Source organism: Heterocephalus glaber, unplaced genomic scaffold, assembly GCF_053883595.1.
Source record: "Heterocephalus glaber isolate CG9 unplaced genomic scaffold, H.glaber_assembly_v1.0 deba00001442, whole genome shotgun sequence".
NCBI lineage: Eukaryota > Metazoa > Chordata > Mammalia > Rodentia > Bathyergidae > Heterocephalus > Heterocephalus glaber.
In genome coordinates, this window is record NW_028258296.1 from 56,745,122 (window position 1) to 56,762,593 (window position 17,472).

The 17,472-nt window shown below is 39.4% G+C and overlaps 1 protein-coding gene and 1 non-coding gene across 7 annotated transcripts in view; one reads left to right on the forward strand and one right to left on the reverse strand.

Annotated features, from left to right (window-relative positions):
- Rprd2 (regulation of nuclear pre-mRNA domain containing 2) overlaps window positions 1-17,472 on the forward strand; it is a 96,875-nt gene that overhangs the window by 9,837 nt on the left and 69,566 nt on the right. The gene's annotated exons all lie outside the window — the stretch shown is intronic.
- On the reverse strand, window positions 15,485-15,591 carry LOC147827783 (U6 spliceosomal RNA). Its single transcript, XR_015452143.1, has one exon. It is a non-coding gene; the product is annotated as a U6 spliceosomal RNA (small nuclear RNA).

Genomic DNA, 17,472 nt, shown 5'->3' on the forward strand with positions numbered 1-17,472 from the left:
CAGAAAGTAGTAGAACCTGGTTACTTCTTTTTGGAAAAGGCAGCGATTCCATCTATGCTTTGAAATGATAAAGCTTTTCTAGTTAAGATCAGTTTTTTGTTTTATTTTTGGTGGTACTGAAGATTGAACTCAGAGCCCTGGCACTAAGCTATCTCCCCAGTACTTTTTTTTTTTTTTTTTAAAGGAGGAAAGGTTTATTTAGCTCACAGTTTGTAGAGGTTCAGTCCATAATCTGCTGGATCCAAGGCTGGGTGGCACATGGCAGAGGGGCAACAGTTCATGATGGTGGAAGACAGCAAAAACTACAAGAGACCTTAACAGCTGTCTTTCTGCCCCTTTTATCTTATTCAAACTACCTAGGCCGGGTAGCACTCAGACCCTTAATCCTAGTGACCTCGGCCTCGCTCCACCAGGAATCAGTGACACACTCTTTTTTTTTTTTTTTGGTACCGGGGATCAAACTCAGGACCTTGAGCTTTCCAGGCAGGCGGCGGAACCACTGAGCTAAATCCCTGGCCCAGTCACACTCTAGACTCAGCCACTTCTGAAAAAGCATTAGGCTTTGGGGGGACAGCTAAAAACAAGCCATAGCATTCCACCCCTGGCCCCCCAAGACTCATGCATACCCCTTTATACAAAAAAGCATTTAGTTCTTCAAGAGTTACCAAAGACCTAACAGTTTCAGCACTGCTGAAAAGTCCAAGTCCAAAGACTCCTCTGAGATTTAAGGCAAATTTTTAGTTGTGAGCCCCTGTACAAATGAAAAGAAAGTTAAACACTTCCAACATTCAGTGACACAAGATAGAAATTTCCATTCCAAAAGTTACAAGTGGGGATACAAAGGAATGGGACCAAAGCAAATCCAAAATCCAGCAGGGCAAACATTAAATCCCATAGTTCCACTTCCAGCATCCCTGACAGTCTGTGGCAAGTTGTGAACTCCAAAAGGCTTGGGTGGCTCTCCCCTAGGGCACTTCCAGTGGTAGTAACTCCGCGGTGTCTTTCTTGGGCTGGGTCAGTTCCCTCCTTGCAGTTTTCCTCAGAAGATCCACACTCCTTGCTTCTCCAAACTTCTTGTGTCTCCACTGCTCCTTCAGCTTCACACTCAGTTTCACACACTGCCCTCTTGGGAGCACACTGCCTGGCCTCCCAGGCCTTTTTCTGAAATCTTGATGGAAGCCTTCCTGACCCCACAACTCTTCCATTCTGCATGTGCCGAAGACCAGTGCCACGTGGATGATGCCCAGGTCTGCTGCCAGCTGGAGCAGTAGCCAGGCTTCCTTCTCTCTTGGCTGTCCCCCCAGTCCTTTTTTAATTAAATTTTTAATTTTTAATTTTTTTTTTTTTTTTTTGGTACCAGGGATCGAACTCGGGACCTTGCACTTGCAAGGCAGGTGGCAGGACAACTGAGCTAAATCCCTAGCCCTTTTTATTGTTTTTTGGTACTGGGGATTGAACTCGGGTCCTTGTGCTTGCAAGGCAGGAGGTGGAACCACTGAGCTAAGTCCCCAGCCCTGAGCCTTTTTATTTTTAATTTTGAAATTGTCTAGACCGGGCTCAAACTTGCATTCCTCTTGCCTCAGCCTCCCAGAGTTCTTGGATTATAGGCATGTACCAACACAATCAGACCAAACAGTGCCCCCTCATACTAGGGCTTCAACCTAGGTCCTTTGCAGCCTCCCAGCCCCATTTTTATTTTTTATTTTGAAACCTGGTCTCACTAAGGTAATTTGGGCTTGAAATTGGAATCTTCCTGCCTCAGCCAGGCAGGATGATAGGTGTGTGCCACAGCTAAGACAGTTTTTAAAAACATCTCATTTTATTCTCTTTCTTTTAGAGAAACATTGAAATAGAAGCTCTTTGATGAAGAAATGAAGTGTTTAATATGCTGGGTTTAAATTTTACTTGTAGTTTCGTTGTGATCTTTATCTCTTCCTACACTTTCTTCTTCCTTCCATTTCAATCTCTAGTGATTTAGTGATTAATTTCTCTTACTTTCAGTTTCTACTTCTTTTGTACGCACAGTAGAGAGATGTAAGCTGCTTTATTACCCTTTACTAAAAGTGGTACTGTGATAGGGATTAAAAGAAATTATTTTTATTTTATTTTTTGGTGATAGGGATTGAATCCAGGGCCTCACATGTTGTAGGGTTGACTGCTGAGCCACATCACTCCCCACCGCCATGTCCCCCCTTTTAAATTTTGAGACAAGGACTTACTAAGCTGCACAGGCTGGCCTTGAGTTTGATTTTGTTTGTTTTGTTTTGTTTGGGGGATGGCCTTGAGTTTGAGATTGCCTGCCTCCATTTCCTGAGTAGCTAGGATTACAAGTAGGTGTAACTGCACAGCAAAACTAAATCTTATAATGCGAGGAGTTTCGATTTAACCATTTTTAAATTTTATTTTTGTTGGTGCTAAGGAGCAAACCTATGGCCCCACATGTGTTAGGAAAATTCTCTCCACTGAGTTACATCCTCATCTTTCCACTTTTTATTTTAAAAAACCCAGAATGGATCCTGAGGTATTTTTGCATTCCATTGCCATCATGAATCTTTTAATCTGTGTGTCTGGGTGTAGGCAATATTAAGAGTTCTTCTAGAGTATGTTACTGTGTCCAGTGTTACAGAACCCAGATAATAAATTTAGAAATATTCAGTGCTTGCTGTATGTAAAATTGGACTGAGTGCTAAAAGAGATGGCATTCTAAAGAAGTTAACATTCAGTAACTAAGGTAACAATCGAACAAAAGCCCTTGGTTGAGGTAAGTGTTTATGTACTATGACAGATTTGAAGAGGTATGACTTTTTGGTTAAATGTAGATATTATTTACTGAGCATGCTTTACTAGATATCATACAAATTTTTTTTCCCCCGGTACTGGGGATCGAACTCAGGACCTTGCGCTTGTGAGGCAGGTGTGCTGCCACTGAGCTAAATCCCCAGCCCTATCATACAAATATTATCTAAAATCCTGACGTCAACTGTGCAAGATAGGAATTATCCTTACTTCAAAAATTTACAGACTGAATCTCAGGGAAGTTAATGATTATTTTAAGGAAATTGTCCGAACATTTCTAACACAGAAAAAGGAAATTGTACTTGGTTTCAAGGTGGCTAAACATAAGCTTAATTGTGTTCTTTGTTTTGTATAGGCAGAAGGGGAGGATGAGTAGCAGAAAAAAAACAAATACAGTGGATTTAACCCCAGGTTGCTTCCATATTCTTTGGTATTACTAACAATGTTCTTTATTACATTTCCATTCATTAATTTAGCTAACTTCACAAATGTCAGTCATTGATAATTTAGTAATAAAGTAGCTAACATTTACTGAGTTTTTATGAGATCTCATTTAATATAACAATTTGTTAGGCAAATCTTACTAAGTCTATTAGTGATATTTTTGTAAAGTTAACTACACAGGTGATAGGCAAAATAATAAGCACTAGTAAGTGGTAATAAATCAGGTATTGAGGGTTTGGTGAGGTCAAATAACTTTGTTCGTGGTACATACCTAGGAAACAGTACAGACAGGTTTCAAATTTAAGTGTCTTGATTCCAGAGTTTACACTTTAGCATTGTGCCAGGCCGCTCCTCACTTCCTTCAGAGTGTATTGGTATTTTACAGTGTTCTTTGGACAGTAAGGTGTATGTAGTATAAAGGTTCCCAAACAGCCTTCTGCCTATTTTGATGATTTCACTATGCTGCAGAGTGTAAAATAATTTATTCATTCATTTATAGCAATATATTGCATATAGAAGTAGCTATGAGAATCCAGATGTCTTCTATTAAGCCAGACATTAAATAGATTTGCAAAAATGTAGAACAAGTTTACTCTCACTGAATTTTTGTTAAGGAAAATATAGCTACTTTAAATTTTTAACATATATGACTTATTAACTAATGAATTTATTTTAATTAATAAATATTTTTAAATTCATAGAACATATAATTTGGAAACTAACTCTTTTGCTATATTTCAAGTACCTGTTTATATATCAACATCTTATAGTTCTAGAAATTCACAAAATTTAAGAATATTTCTTGTTTTTTAGCTACTGTGCTAACATGAAAATTATCTCAAGGGATTTTGAAGGAACAGCAATATTTGTGATGTCACTGGATTTTCAGAAAATAAGACAGGTGAAGTGGTGCACACCTCTAATTGCAGCACTCTGGGAGGCTGAGGCAGAAGGATCGAAAGTTTGGGCCCAGCCTATACAACTCACTGATTTATCAAGATCCTGTTTTTAAAAAAAAATTATGTTAAGATACATAGCCTAGGAGATCAGTCAGTTTCACTTTGTTTAAAAAAGATTTTTTAAACCTAGTAGAAGTCAGACATGGTGGCACATGCCTGTAATTCCACCAGTTGGGAGGCTGAGGCAGGAAGATCACTGTGTGAGTTTGATGCCAGCCTTGGTTACATAGTTCAAAGCCAGCCTGAATGACATAGTGAAACCCTGTCTCAAAACAACAACAACAGCAGCAAGACTAGTAGAAAAGTGAAGAGCTTTTGAAATTCATTTACAGGGCATCCTTATACATATATTCTGTGTCATAGGTAAAAAATTAATTTCTAAGTTGGACATACTGCTGTATGCCTGTAATCCTAGCACACAGGAGCTGAGGCAGGAGGATTGTGAGGTTGAGGCCAGTCAGGGAGACCATCTCAAAAAAAACAAAGAAACAAGCACAAAGGGTTCATTTCTAGGGTCTAGGAACATAGTTTACAGTCCTTCCTAGTATACACGAAGCCCTGGGTTGAATCTCCTGCATTAAAAAAATAATAATTCTGTCCTCTGAGGTTTCTTAGGTTGCCATATATAGCACATGTGTGTAAATTGACAAATCTGCAAGATACAGAGAATATGTATCATAGTACTATAGTGAACAAAAATAAGAGTATGAATTTGTACTTTGGGGTTTTTTTGGTTTTTTGGTACTGGGGATTGAAATCAGGACCTCACGCTTGCCAGGCAGGCACTATGCTGCTGAGCTAAATCCCTGGCCCATGAATTTGTACTTTATATATTAGCATTGCCTAAAACATGGTGATTAGTTTAGGATTTCACTGTTTAGGAAGTACCAGGCTGAGGTATAGCTCAGTGGTAGAGCACTTGCATGTTTTAGGCCTTGGGTTCACTCCTCAGTGCTGCAAAAACAGTTAAGAGACTTCAAATTAAGTTAAACCTGCTCTCTTATTTTCTGTCCCCTTTTTCCCCTTAGATGGGGTTTTGCTGTGTAGCCTAGGTTGGCCTTGAACTCAAGCCTCCTTAGTATGGGATTACAGGCAATTAATTGCCCCTATACTTGGCTAAACCTGCTTTCATGCTGTGGGACTTCAGTAAATAAAATGCTGCTTGAATTTCCAAGGGGTTAGTGGATAGGAGATTCATTGTTTTCCAGACTTATTTAAATATCTTTCTTTTTTTAACATTTCTTGTGAATAGTGTTTCATAGAACATGCTTTGGGAAATTTAGTTATATAAATATTTGCAGGAAACCCCCAATAGCAGAGCAGAGAGTTCCTTCCTTGTGGACAGTAAGAAAGGGTTCATGGAGCAAAAAATTTTTCCAAAAATACATGAAGCAGATAACCCAAATTTAAGCACAGATGTGAAAGAATCAGAGGCAGGGTGCCAGTCAGAAGCTACACATGTATACATAATAGCCAAGTGAGAGTGGAAAAGACAGAATAAAGACATGATTTTCAGGACTTAAGGAATGGGGGAAAGAGTAAGAAAATATGTATAAACATAAAAACAATAAATAGTGACACTTAACCAAGATTATTTTTATGATACTGGTATTAGTATGATATTTGGATTTAATTCAAAGCTTTTAGGAAAAGAGAAACTAGGAATTCATTTTACCTTAGGAATTTCAGGGCCAGGGATGTAGCTCAGTGGCACAGTGCCTACCTGGCAAGTGTGAGGTCTTGAGTTCAATCCCCAGCACCAAAAAAATAAATGCAAAAAAACGAATTTCATTTACCCTCTGTTTCTGGACTACACTTAACCTAATTTATTTATTCAATAGGTATCTATTAAGCTTTTTTTTCTTTTTAATTCTTTTATCGATACATTTTAGGTATATAGTACATTTACATTTATCATTGGGTGCTTGTACCTGTACATGATGTATCTTAGTTCTTATTTTTTCCCCCATTAAAGCTTTTTTTTTTGGAAAATGGGTTTTTTTTGGTTCTGGGGATCGAACTCGGGACCGTGCATTCTCGAGGCAGGCAGTGGAACCACTGAGCTAAATCCCTGGCTTTTTTTTTTTTTTTTTTTTTTTTTTTTTTTTGGTACAGGGGATCAAACTCAGGACCTTGCGCTTGCGAAGCAGGCATAGTGCTACTGAGCTAAATCCCCGGCCCAATTAAGCATTTTTTAAATGTGCCAAGCCTTGCTCAAGAACTGATTTACTGATAGATACACAATAAAACAAAGACAATTTAGGGGGACGGGGTCTTGCTATGTGGTCTGGGCTGGCCTTGAACTCACTTATTTAGTTCAGGCAGGCCTTGAACTCTCGCTGATCCTTCTGCCTCAGCCTCTGCCTCAACTTCCTGAGTGCTGGGAGTATAGGCATGTACCACCACCACCACCAAAAAAAAGTTTTTGGATTCATAAAGTTTAAATCAAATCAGTGAAGGCCACTATTTAATGTATTTTATATTTTTAAAATTAGGGTCATGTTCTGGGATATCAGATGAAATGCAAATTTGTAGAAACACAAATTTTTTTTTTTGGTACAAGGGATCGAACTTGGGTTCTTGCACTTGCGCAGCAGGTGGTGGAACCACTGAGCTAAATCCCCGGCCCTAGAAACACAAATATTAAACATAGCTGGGCATGGTGGTGCATACCTATAATCCCAGCACTTGGGAGGCTGAGGCAGGAAGATCATTGCAAGTTTGAGGCCATCCTAGGCTACATAGTGAGACCTTGTCTCGAAAAGAAAAAGAAACATAGATTGTCATTCTCATATATACCATTAGTTGCTACTGGCTTTGCTGCTTCCTTTAACTTCAGTCTTGTTGCCTGAGGCACCTTATTGTGTCGTGCCATATTTAACCCCTCTGTGCTGGGGATTTAGCTCAGTGGTTTCATGCCTGCCTCGCAAGCGCAAGGACCCGAGTTCGATGTCCGGTACAAAAAAAACAAAAAACAAAACATATTTAACCCCTCTGAGTAGTGCTTTCAGACTCATCTGTGTTCAGCAGTTCAGAATTGCTGAACTCTGTTTTTCTTTTGGTGGTGCTGTGGATTGAACCCAGTGTGATGCTAGCTAGGGAATACTCTACCACTGGGGTACATCTCCAGCTCTCTGTCTTCTAAGTAGGGGAAGAGACTAGGATGGATGGAGTCAGGGGAGTTTCCTGCACTAAGCAGTAAATAGAGTATGACTGCAGGTGAAAATGAGAGGTTGGGGTGGATGAGGACATTAAGATAATCAGGAAAGATAGAGGAGCTAGTATAGTGGCACAAACCTTTAATCCCGGTTACTGGGAGTGTGAGGCAGGATTGCAAATTGAACCTCAGCATGGGCAGTTTAGCAAGACCTTGTCTCAACCTAAAAATGAAAAAGGGATAGGACGCAAATTTCCAGTGATGAATGTCATTATATTGTATACCTAAAATGTACCAATAAAATTAATTTTAAAAAAAGAAAAAGGGATAGGAATAGTCAGATGGGATGGAGCACAGCTATAATTCCAGCACTCTGAGAGGCTGAGGCAGGAGGATCTTAGGTTTGTGACCAGTTTGGGCAGTTTAGTGGCTTATTGAGACCCTGCCTCACAATAAAAATAAAAAGGGCTGGGGATGTAGCTCGGTGTGAAGGCTGTGGGTTCAATCCTCAGTATCATGTATACACACACACACACACACACACACACACACACACGGGTTGGGAATGTAGCTTAGTGGCTCAGTAGTAGAGTACTTGCCTAGTGTAAGAGCCTAGGTTCAGTTCCAGTTGATGCACATGCACACACACAAAAGTAAATGGAGCTGCTTTTGTACTGTACCAGTGAATATATTGTATAATGCTATTTGAAGTAACACTGTAAACTATATCTGAATCTGGTATTACAGTTACTAAAAATAATATATTTAGAGAAATGTTAGAATGTGGTTATAATAATCTGACCGTATGGCAGATGTAGTGGTAATGGAGAGGAAAGAAAGATGCAAGAGGTATTTAGAAAGTAGAATTCACCCGGGCATGGTGGTGCACACCTCTGATCCCAGCACTTGGAAGGCTGAGGCAGGAGGATTGCCATGAGTTTGAGCTCAGCCTGGGACACATAGTGAGTTCAAGGTCAGCCTGCACTACACAATGAGATCCTGTCTCAAAAAAAAAAAAAAAAAGTGGAATTTAACAGAACTTGACCCACCAGATGTTGAGGATAAGTTTAGAGGGAAGATGAGTTCTTGGGTCTGTCTTGGTGGCAGGGAATTTTGAAGATGATGGGAGCAGGTTCCCATATTGTGGAGCTGGAATGTCTGCAGGGCATCTGAGAAGTGTTGTTTAGTAGAGAATTAGGCGGGTAGTGCTCATAGTCTTTGTACTGGCTGGTATTTTACTGCAGTTAGGCACTTGATGCTGTGCTGGGCTTTTGTGTGTCTGTGTCACATAGTCTTGACAACCCCCTGGAGAGAGAGGTACTATTACTATCCTGTTGTACAAAAAGAGGAAAGCGGTGTTTTGAAAGGTTTGTTCAAATGGACATAGGGCTGATCTTTGAAACTGACTGAAGGAATATGCTTTGAACCACTAGGCTATTTGGGAATTGTTAGCATGTAGGCATAATAAATGGACAAGCACTTCAATCTGCAGGGTGCTAAAAGAGATCAGGGTTAGTGCAAGTAAAGGTGGCCTCAGGAGGGGAGAGGATTGGAACAAAGTGGTTTCTCAGAAACTGAGGGAAGAAAAAGTTTGCTAGAGGGAAGGACCATGATTTTTTTTTTTTTTTTTTGTACAGGGATCGAATTCGGGACCTTGCGCTTTCAAGGCAGGCGGTGGAACCACTGAGCCAAATCCCTGGCCCAGGACTTCTGTTTTTGATAGTCTGATAGGTTAGACATTTCGAGGGATTTTTCCACTAAAACTGCAGCTATAGCCTGCAAAAATTCCAACAAGTATAATTTTTATATAAATGGTTTACTTTAGTTTCAGATTTATAGGAAAATTGCAAAGATAGATAGTACTGAGGATTTTACATAGCCTGTATCAGTTACCTCTATTGTTGCTTTAGTATGGTATATTTATTAGAATCAACAAACTAGCTATTAATGTGCAGCTATTTCTTTCTTTTTTTTTTTTTGGTACCGGGGATTGAACTTGGGACCATGCACTTGCAAGGCAGGCACCAGAACCACTGAGCTAAATCCCCGGGCCTACATGCAGTTATTAAGAGTTCATACTGCATGAATTTCCTTCGTGTTTACCCAGTGCCTTTTTAGGTCCTAGGATCCCATTCAGAATTCCTTTATTATCTTAAATTGTCATGTCTCTTTAGAGTCTTCTAGACTTTGACAGTTTGGGGGGAATTTATCAGGTATTCTATACAATGTTGTCCACTCCCCTCCCCTTATTTCAAGATAGGATCATGCTATGTCATTCAGGCTGGCCTTGAACTCACTATGTAGCCCAGGCTGGCCTCCAACTCATGGTGATTCTCCTGCCTCAGCCTTCCAAGTGCTGGGATTAGAGGTGTGTACCGCTTTATTCTTCGATGACCATAGAGGAAAAGACATGCTCTCATCATGTCATATCACAGATATTCTATCAGCATGACTTAGCACTGATGATGCTAACCTTGATCACCTAGCCAAAGTAGTTTTTGTCAGGTTTCTTTACAGTAAAGTTACTCTTCTTTTCTCCTTTCAACACATTGTTTTGAAGGAAGTCTGCATAGTCCACACTTAAGGGGTAGGGAGTCATGCCTCACCTCCTTGAAGGGGAAGTATCTATGTAAATTATTTAGAGTTCTTCTGAATGGAAATTTACACACACTTTTAATGAATTACTGGGTAGGCTAAATAAGTAAGAGAACTTCGAAGAGTCTGTTCACTGGAAAAGTGAAGTCAGTCAGAATAGGGTATGAGTGACCTTGTAAGCAAAGGGAAAGGTGAGGTTGTCCTGAGGGCGAATGCATATATCAGCACTCAGGAGACTAAGCCCTGGGCGCCAGACAAGTGGAAGAGCCCTCTGAGAAGGATGCTGAATTAAACTGGGACCAGTACCACCTCTGACTGTGTGCTGAACGAAAGTGCAAGTATTTCTGAAAGAAAGCAGTCTCTGATTAACCCTCAGAATTCCCACAGGTGAAATTCAGCAAAATATAAGTTCGTAATAAAAGAATTACCAAACAGAGAGAAATAAACCACTGTGAGGTGGTTAAAACTTAAACCATTTGAGCAATATAAATAATCATGTATAAAATGTTTAAATTAATAAAAGATGGGATTTAAAATACAGCAGGGAATGAATAACTCTTAGACCTAGTTATATAGATTTTAAAAAGAAATGTTAGAAATCTATAATTGTTGAAATTAGGTGGGTTATACAGCAGATTAGACTTTTGTTTTGTTTTTGAGATAGGATCTTGCTACGTAGTTCAGGCTTATCTAGAACTTGTGGTGATGCTCCTGCCTCACCTTCCCAGGTGGTGGGATTACAGGCATGTGCCACCATGCCTAGCTCAGATTAGACCATTTGAAGAGGGAGAATTCATGAATTGAAATATCTGAAATTATTTCCTGTAATGTAATGTTTAGAACAAAGTTGATGGAGAAGGCCAGGTGCATGCCTGTAATCCCAGTACTCCGGAGGCAGAGGCAGGAGGATCTCTGCAAGTTCGAGACCAGCCTAGGCTACATAGTGAGTTCAAAGTCAGTCTGAAACACATAGCGAGACCCTATCTCAACTCCCCCCCCCCAAAAAAAACCTCCAGAAAAAAGTTCTTAGGGAGGCTGTAATGAGCCTAACATGTATAATTAAAGTTCCACAAGGAAAGAAGGGAGAACTGGCAGTATTTGAAGGAATAGTGGCTAAGAATTTGAAAATTAATGAAAGATACAAATATACAAATACAGGAAACATAAGATGTATAAAAAGATATCTGCACCTACCTTGTATTTAAACTGGAGAGTGTCAAAGCCAAAGATAAGTTCTTAAAAGGCAATCAGAGAACCTCACATGGTGCACATACCTGTAATCTCAGCTCTGGGAAGGCTGAGGCAGGAGGGATCACCAGGAGTTCAAGGCCAGCCTGGGCTACGTAGTAAGTCTAAGGCCAGTCAGCTTGGGCTACATAGTGAGACCCTGTCTTAACCCCCCCTCCAAAAAAAAAAAACAACAAACAGAAGGAACAGATACGTAGCTTTGGTTTTTCTTTTCTTTCTTTTTTTTTTCTGAGACAGGGTCTTGCTATTTGGTTCAGGCTGCCCTTGAACTCACTAGCCCAGGCTTGCCTCAGATTTGCTGTGATCCTTCTACCCCAGCCTCCCCAGTTCTGGGTTTACAAGCATGCACCACCACACCCTACAGATATGTAACTGAAAGAAATGACTGATGACAAAAATTGAAGTCAGGGAGCAATGGAATAAAATATTAAAAGTACAGAATGAAAACAGTGGGGCCGGGGATTTAGCTCAGTGTTTCCGCCATCTGCTTTACAACCACAAGGACCCGAGTTCTATCCCCGGTACCAAAAAACAAAACAAAAAACCAGAATGAAAACAGTTATCAATCTAAATTTGTCTATCAATCAAAAACTATTTTGGGGTTACTTTTTTTTTGTACCAGGGATCGAACTCGGGACCTTATGCTTGTGAGGCAGGTGGTGGAACCACTGAGCTAAATCCCCGGCCCAGAAACTATTTTTAAATTTTATTTTATTCCTCCTCCCTCAAGCCCCTTTCCCTCCCTGTGTTCAAAAGCTTTGTTTCCATTTTTTTCCTTCTTCAAAAACTATTTTTGCAAAAACTGTTTTTTAAGAACAAGTGCAGGGCCAGGGATTTAGCTCAGTGGTTCTGGCACCTGCCTCGAAAGCGCAAGGTCTGGAGTTGGATCCCCAGTGCCAAAAAAGCAAAACAAAACAAAAAAGAACAAGTGCAAAATGAAGGTAGTTCCAGAAGATAAAAGCTGGATACTGACAGATCTTCACTTAATGACCTTCAAAAGGATATATACTTCCTGAAAAGGAAAATAATCCTAGAACATCTAAATAAACATTGTGTGTATAGTATATGTGCTGCCGAAGCGAGCACGACATAGTGTGTATAAAATGTTTAAAGGCTGGGGATGTAACTTAATGGTAGAGAGCTTGCTTAATATATTGAAGGTCCTAGTTCAATCCCCAACACCATACAACAAAAAATAATAATGATGTTTAATTAGCAGAATTTTTTTTAAAAGCCAAAACTAGATAAATGACTGGCTAGCATATTGTAGGTCAAGAAGACTATATGTGGGGATTCTGATGTTTGTTCCAATCTTGACTATGTGCTAATAAACATATTTTTCTACCTCTTGTAAAAAAAAGACTATAATTTGAATTGAAAAATTTAAGATTCTTAGGAAGGAAGAGGTGTTTAAGATATTATTTAAATGTTGGAGCACAGTGGTACATGCCTATAGTCCCCAAGTACTTGGGAAGTAGACAAAGGAAGATTGCTTGAACTAGGAATTTTTAAAGTTAACATGTATAGTAATGAAAGAGCCCGTCTCCAAAGGGAAAAAAAAAAGATATTTAAGACTTTATTATACATATGTGATAAATCTTCAAAAGTAGCTACTAATTGAGTAGAAATAGAATATGTAACTTCTGGACACTAAAAGAGGAGAGATAGAATTAAAAAGCAAAACTTCTAAAGAGGCTTAAAAAGAGACTAGAGAACTATATAAAGCATAGAAAAAAGCAAACCAGATAGAAATCACAGTATAAGATGATGATAGAAACAAGTTCAAATATATTAATCACAATAAAATGTAAGCATGAGGCTGGGGATTTATCTCAGTGGCATGGTGTCTGCCTCACAAGCGCAATGTCCTGAGTTGGATCCCTGGTACTGGGAAAAAAGTAAATGTAAGCATAGTAACACTGCCAATTAAAAGACAGAGATGGTCAGTGAGGTGGTTATTTTTTAAAATCTAACCAAAAAAAAAATACATATATTTATTTTTAGGGGGTACCGGGGATCGAACTCCGGACCTTACGCTTGCGAGGCAGGCGCCAGAACCACTGAGCTAAATCCCTGGCCCCCAAAACATATTTAAAATGGAAAATTTTTATAAAAGGCAATTATCAAAAATAATAAAAAATACCATTGTGGTAGCTGTAGGAATAACAGATAAATAGGACTTTAAGACAAAAAAAATCATTGTGGATAAAGAGGGTCCTTAAAATGACAAAAGTTCAAAGCACCAGGAAGATACAACAGCTCTAAATTTGTTTTCACTTGGTAAGAGCATCAATACAGAGAGCAAACTTTTTTGGGGAGGAGACAGGGTAATGCAGCATAGCACGGGCTGGCCTCTAACTCACTGTGTAGCCCAGCCTGGCCTGCCAAGTGCTGGGATTACATGTGTGCACCACCCTACTGGTATAGAGTACTTTTTTTCTTCTTCCAGTACTGAGGAATGAAACCAGGGCCTTTGCACTGAGCTGCCTGAGCCTTTCTTTTTGGTACTGGGAATCGAACTTAGGATCTTGTGCTTGCCAGGCAGACGTAGTGCCACTGAGCTACATCTCTGGCCCCTGAGCCCTTTTTACTTACTATTTTGAGATAGGCCCTTGCCAGGTTGCTCAAGCTGGCCTTGAACTTGCAGTCCTCTTGCCTCAGCCTTCAGAGGCTGAGATTACAAGACTGTGTCACTATGTCTGGGCCCTACTGGTATACTTAAAGGAGAATTTATAGCTCTGTTATCCTAGTGGGAGAGTTAAACCTAGCTCTTACTTATTGATAGTTTAAACAGATAAAAAATTTATAAAAGTTTATATAACATGTATTATACCACATTTGACTTCATGAACTCATATGTAGAGAAAATCCTGTGTTTCATAATTGGAAAATATGCATTTATGAATGAAGAATATTTAAACCAATTAATGATGTATACTGTCTACTAATGCAAGATTCAGATAGTTAAATATTCTGTATCATACAGCTCCATGTTAGGGTTTTTAGGGGGCGAGAGTTCTGGAGATTGAACCCAAAGCCTTTGCACAGAGCTACATTCTCAGGCCCTTTAATTTTTTTTTTTTTTTTTAAGACAGTGTCTGCTAAGTTACCGAGTTGCCCAGGCTGGGCTCAAATTTGTGATTTTCTTGCGTTAGCTTCCCTAAGTGCTGGGATTGCAGACATGTGTCACTGCATGCAGTTCAGATCCGTGTAATTTAAGTATAGTACTAAAACCTAGAAGTTAATAGCAAAACCAGAAAGCTCTACTTTGGAAATTAAAATATGCATTTGCAAATACCTCATGGATCAAAGAAGAAATCATAGTAGAATAGGAAAATACATAGCACTGAACAGTAAGAAGAATACTACATACCAGAACCAGTGTTTGATAACATTTGATAAGGAAGTGGGACAGACAATAAACACGGTGAAAAAGTTGGTAATATAGTATGATAGAAAGTGATTAAGTTTTGGGGAAAAAAGGTAAAAAAAGAGCAAGGTGAAGGACATTGGAATTTATGATGGGAATGGACTTGGTAGACAGGTTATAGTACAGGTTGAGTATATCTAATCTGAAAATTCAAAATTTAAAATGCTTTGAAATCTAAAACCCTTCTGGTTCCAAGCATTTCAGGTAAAAGATACATAAACTACCATATATACTACAAGAAACAGTTAAAATAGGCTTCACTGAGAAGTAAGGATTGAGTGCAGCCCTGAAAATACTGAGAGTTAATTAGGTAGCTGCTTAGAGGGAAAGGATTCTTGACAATGGGTCCAGTTAGAATTAAGACTCTAAGGCAGTGGTGACAAACCTATGGCCCGTGTGCTCTAGTGGGCTGTTTGCATCTTTGAAAGCTCTGAAAGGTTCACTGTCACTGCCCTAAGGTATGATTGTGTCTGCTATGTTCAGGGAGCGATGTTCCAGAACACTGCAGCTAGAATCCACAGAGGAAGTTTAGAAGAGTTCAGGCAGATGGGGGAGATGTGTAGGGCAAGGTCTTTTAGCTTTTACACCGAGAGGAGTAATCCTCACAGGGTTGATTTGTTGTTTTATTATTTTGTGGGTGTGTATGGTCCTGAGGATCAAACCTGAGGCCTCCCACAGGCTAAGCATGCAGTCCGCCACTGAATTGCACCCCAGCCCTGCACCAGCAGATGCAGAATAATGTAGTAGTTCTCATGAGAGATGACAGTGGCTTAGACAGATGTGACAGAAATAGGGGTGATGAGAAGTAAATTGTTTCTGGAGATGTGTGTGAATTTATGCATAAATATAAATGTATATTTAAGGGAACATTTCTTGAATTTGTGTGTCACCCTCGCCAAAGGCCCAGGCCGATCTTTTCGGTACTGTTCCAACTCTAGTATATATGTTACCGAAGTGAGCACAGTTTCTGGATGTATTTGAAGATAGAACAGATGGCTGACAGATGGTAGAGTATGGAACAAGAGCAGAATCAAAGATAATTCCAAGTTGAGACCTAAGTGATAGAAGAATGGACGCGCCATTAACTCAATGGCAAAGACTTTAAGGGAACAAGGCTTTTGAAAAATCAGGAGTTTCGTTTTGTGTTGTTCTTTTTTTTTTTTGGTACCAAGGATCAAACTCGGGACTTGGTGCTTGCACGGCAGGCACCAGAACCACTGAGCTAAATCCCTGGCCCCTCCAGGAGTTTCGTTTTGATATGTTGAATTTAAGATGTCTTTTAGATATGTAAGTGGAGGTGTCATGTAGATTAGGTAGAGGTAGACGCATGAGTATTGAGTTAATGAAAGAGGTCTGGGCTGGGATGCAAAAAGCATAAAAGAAGTTTATAGTATAAAATGCAAGAAAAAAAAATAATGTAGGGCCAGGGATTTAACTCAGTGGTTCCACCTCCTGCCTCACAAGCAGAAGGTCCCAAGTTCGAGCTCCAGTACCAAAATAAATAAATAAATAAACATTAAAATAAAATGCAAGAGTCTGAAAATTAAAGAACTTTAAGCACGTCTTGTAAAAAGTTAGACACAGAGCAACAGAATAAACTCAAGAGAGACTGAAGAAAGGAAGAGATAAAAATAAAGAGGAAAGAATTAATGAACACAAAGGACAGATAAAATAAAAATCAGCAAAGTCGATATATGGTTCTTCAAAGCTGGGCATGGTGATGCATGCCTGTAATTCCAGCACTTGGGAGGCTGAGGCAGGAGGATTGTTGTGAGTTCCAGGCCATCCTGGGCTTCATAGTGAGTTCAAGTCTAGCCTTGAATATAAAGTAAGACCCTGTCTCAAAAAAAAAAGGGCCAGAGATTTAGCTCAGTGGTTCCGGCGCCTGCCTTACAAGCACAAGGTCCCAAGTTCGATCCCCGGTACCAAAAAAACAGCAAAAAAGATAAACTGTCGGGGCAACCCACTTTCTGGTCCCTCTTCTGTCTCTCTTAGACAGAAGCTTTCTTTCTCTCAGTAAATTTTTCCTTCCCTTTAAAAAAAAAACAAAAAACTGTCAGGATCAGTTAATAGCCAGGTGTCCTGACATATGCTTGTAATCTAGCACTCTGGAAACCCAAGGTAGAAGGATCTCAAGTTTGAGCCCAGCCTGGGCAATTTAGCAAGAAGGTGTCTCAGAATTTGAAGGAAAAAAAAAAAAAAGACTGGGGTTCTAACTCAGTGTGAAGGCCTTGGATTCAGTCCTCAGCCTGGGGATGAGGAGTTCGAAAATCTGCCTAGTTCTGTAAACACTAACCATATTGCACCAATATTCTATAAAATCTTCCTATGAAAAAAACACTTGCAAGAGCAAGGTCCTGAGTTCGATCCCTGGTACCAAAAAAGAAAAAAGAAAAGAAAACACTCTACAACTGAGAAATACAATAAAGAAAATGTCATTCTGTAGAGTAGAAAAAAAGAAAACACTAGGCCCCATTGAATATCTTGGGATAGAAAAGCAGGAGGTGCTAAGATTAATGAGATCATATAGTAAAATTATGTAAAAACTACCTTGAAGGCACTTCTCTATTGGCTAGGCATGGGACATTGTAGTATCAAAAAGAATGACAGTAATGAATGAAAAAAAGTTTGCTTGGATCATAGTGAGATTTATTAAGAGAACAGAGAATACTAAGAATGGTGTAAAGACAACTATCGAGTGTGGAAAGAATTAGAAATACCATTTTAGGAGAAGAAAAGGGAAAGAAAGAAAATACCATTTTAATTCAAGCAAAAAAATCTGGTGGATGTTAAGCCATTGGGTAAAAGACTGCTGAAGAAGAATATATATGTGTATGTATGTA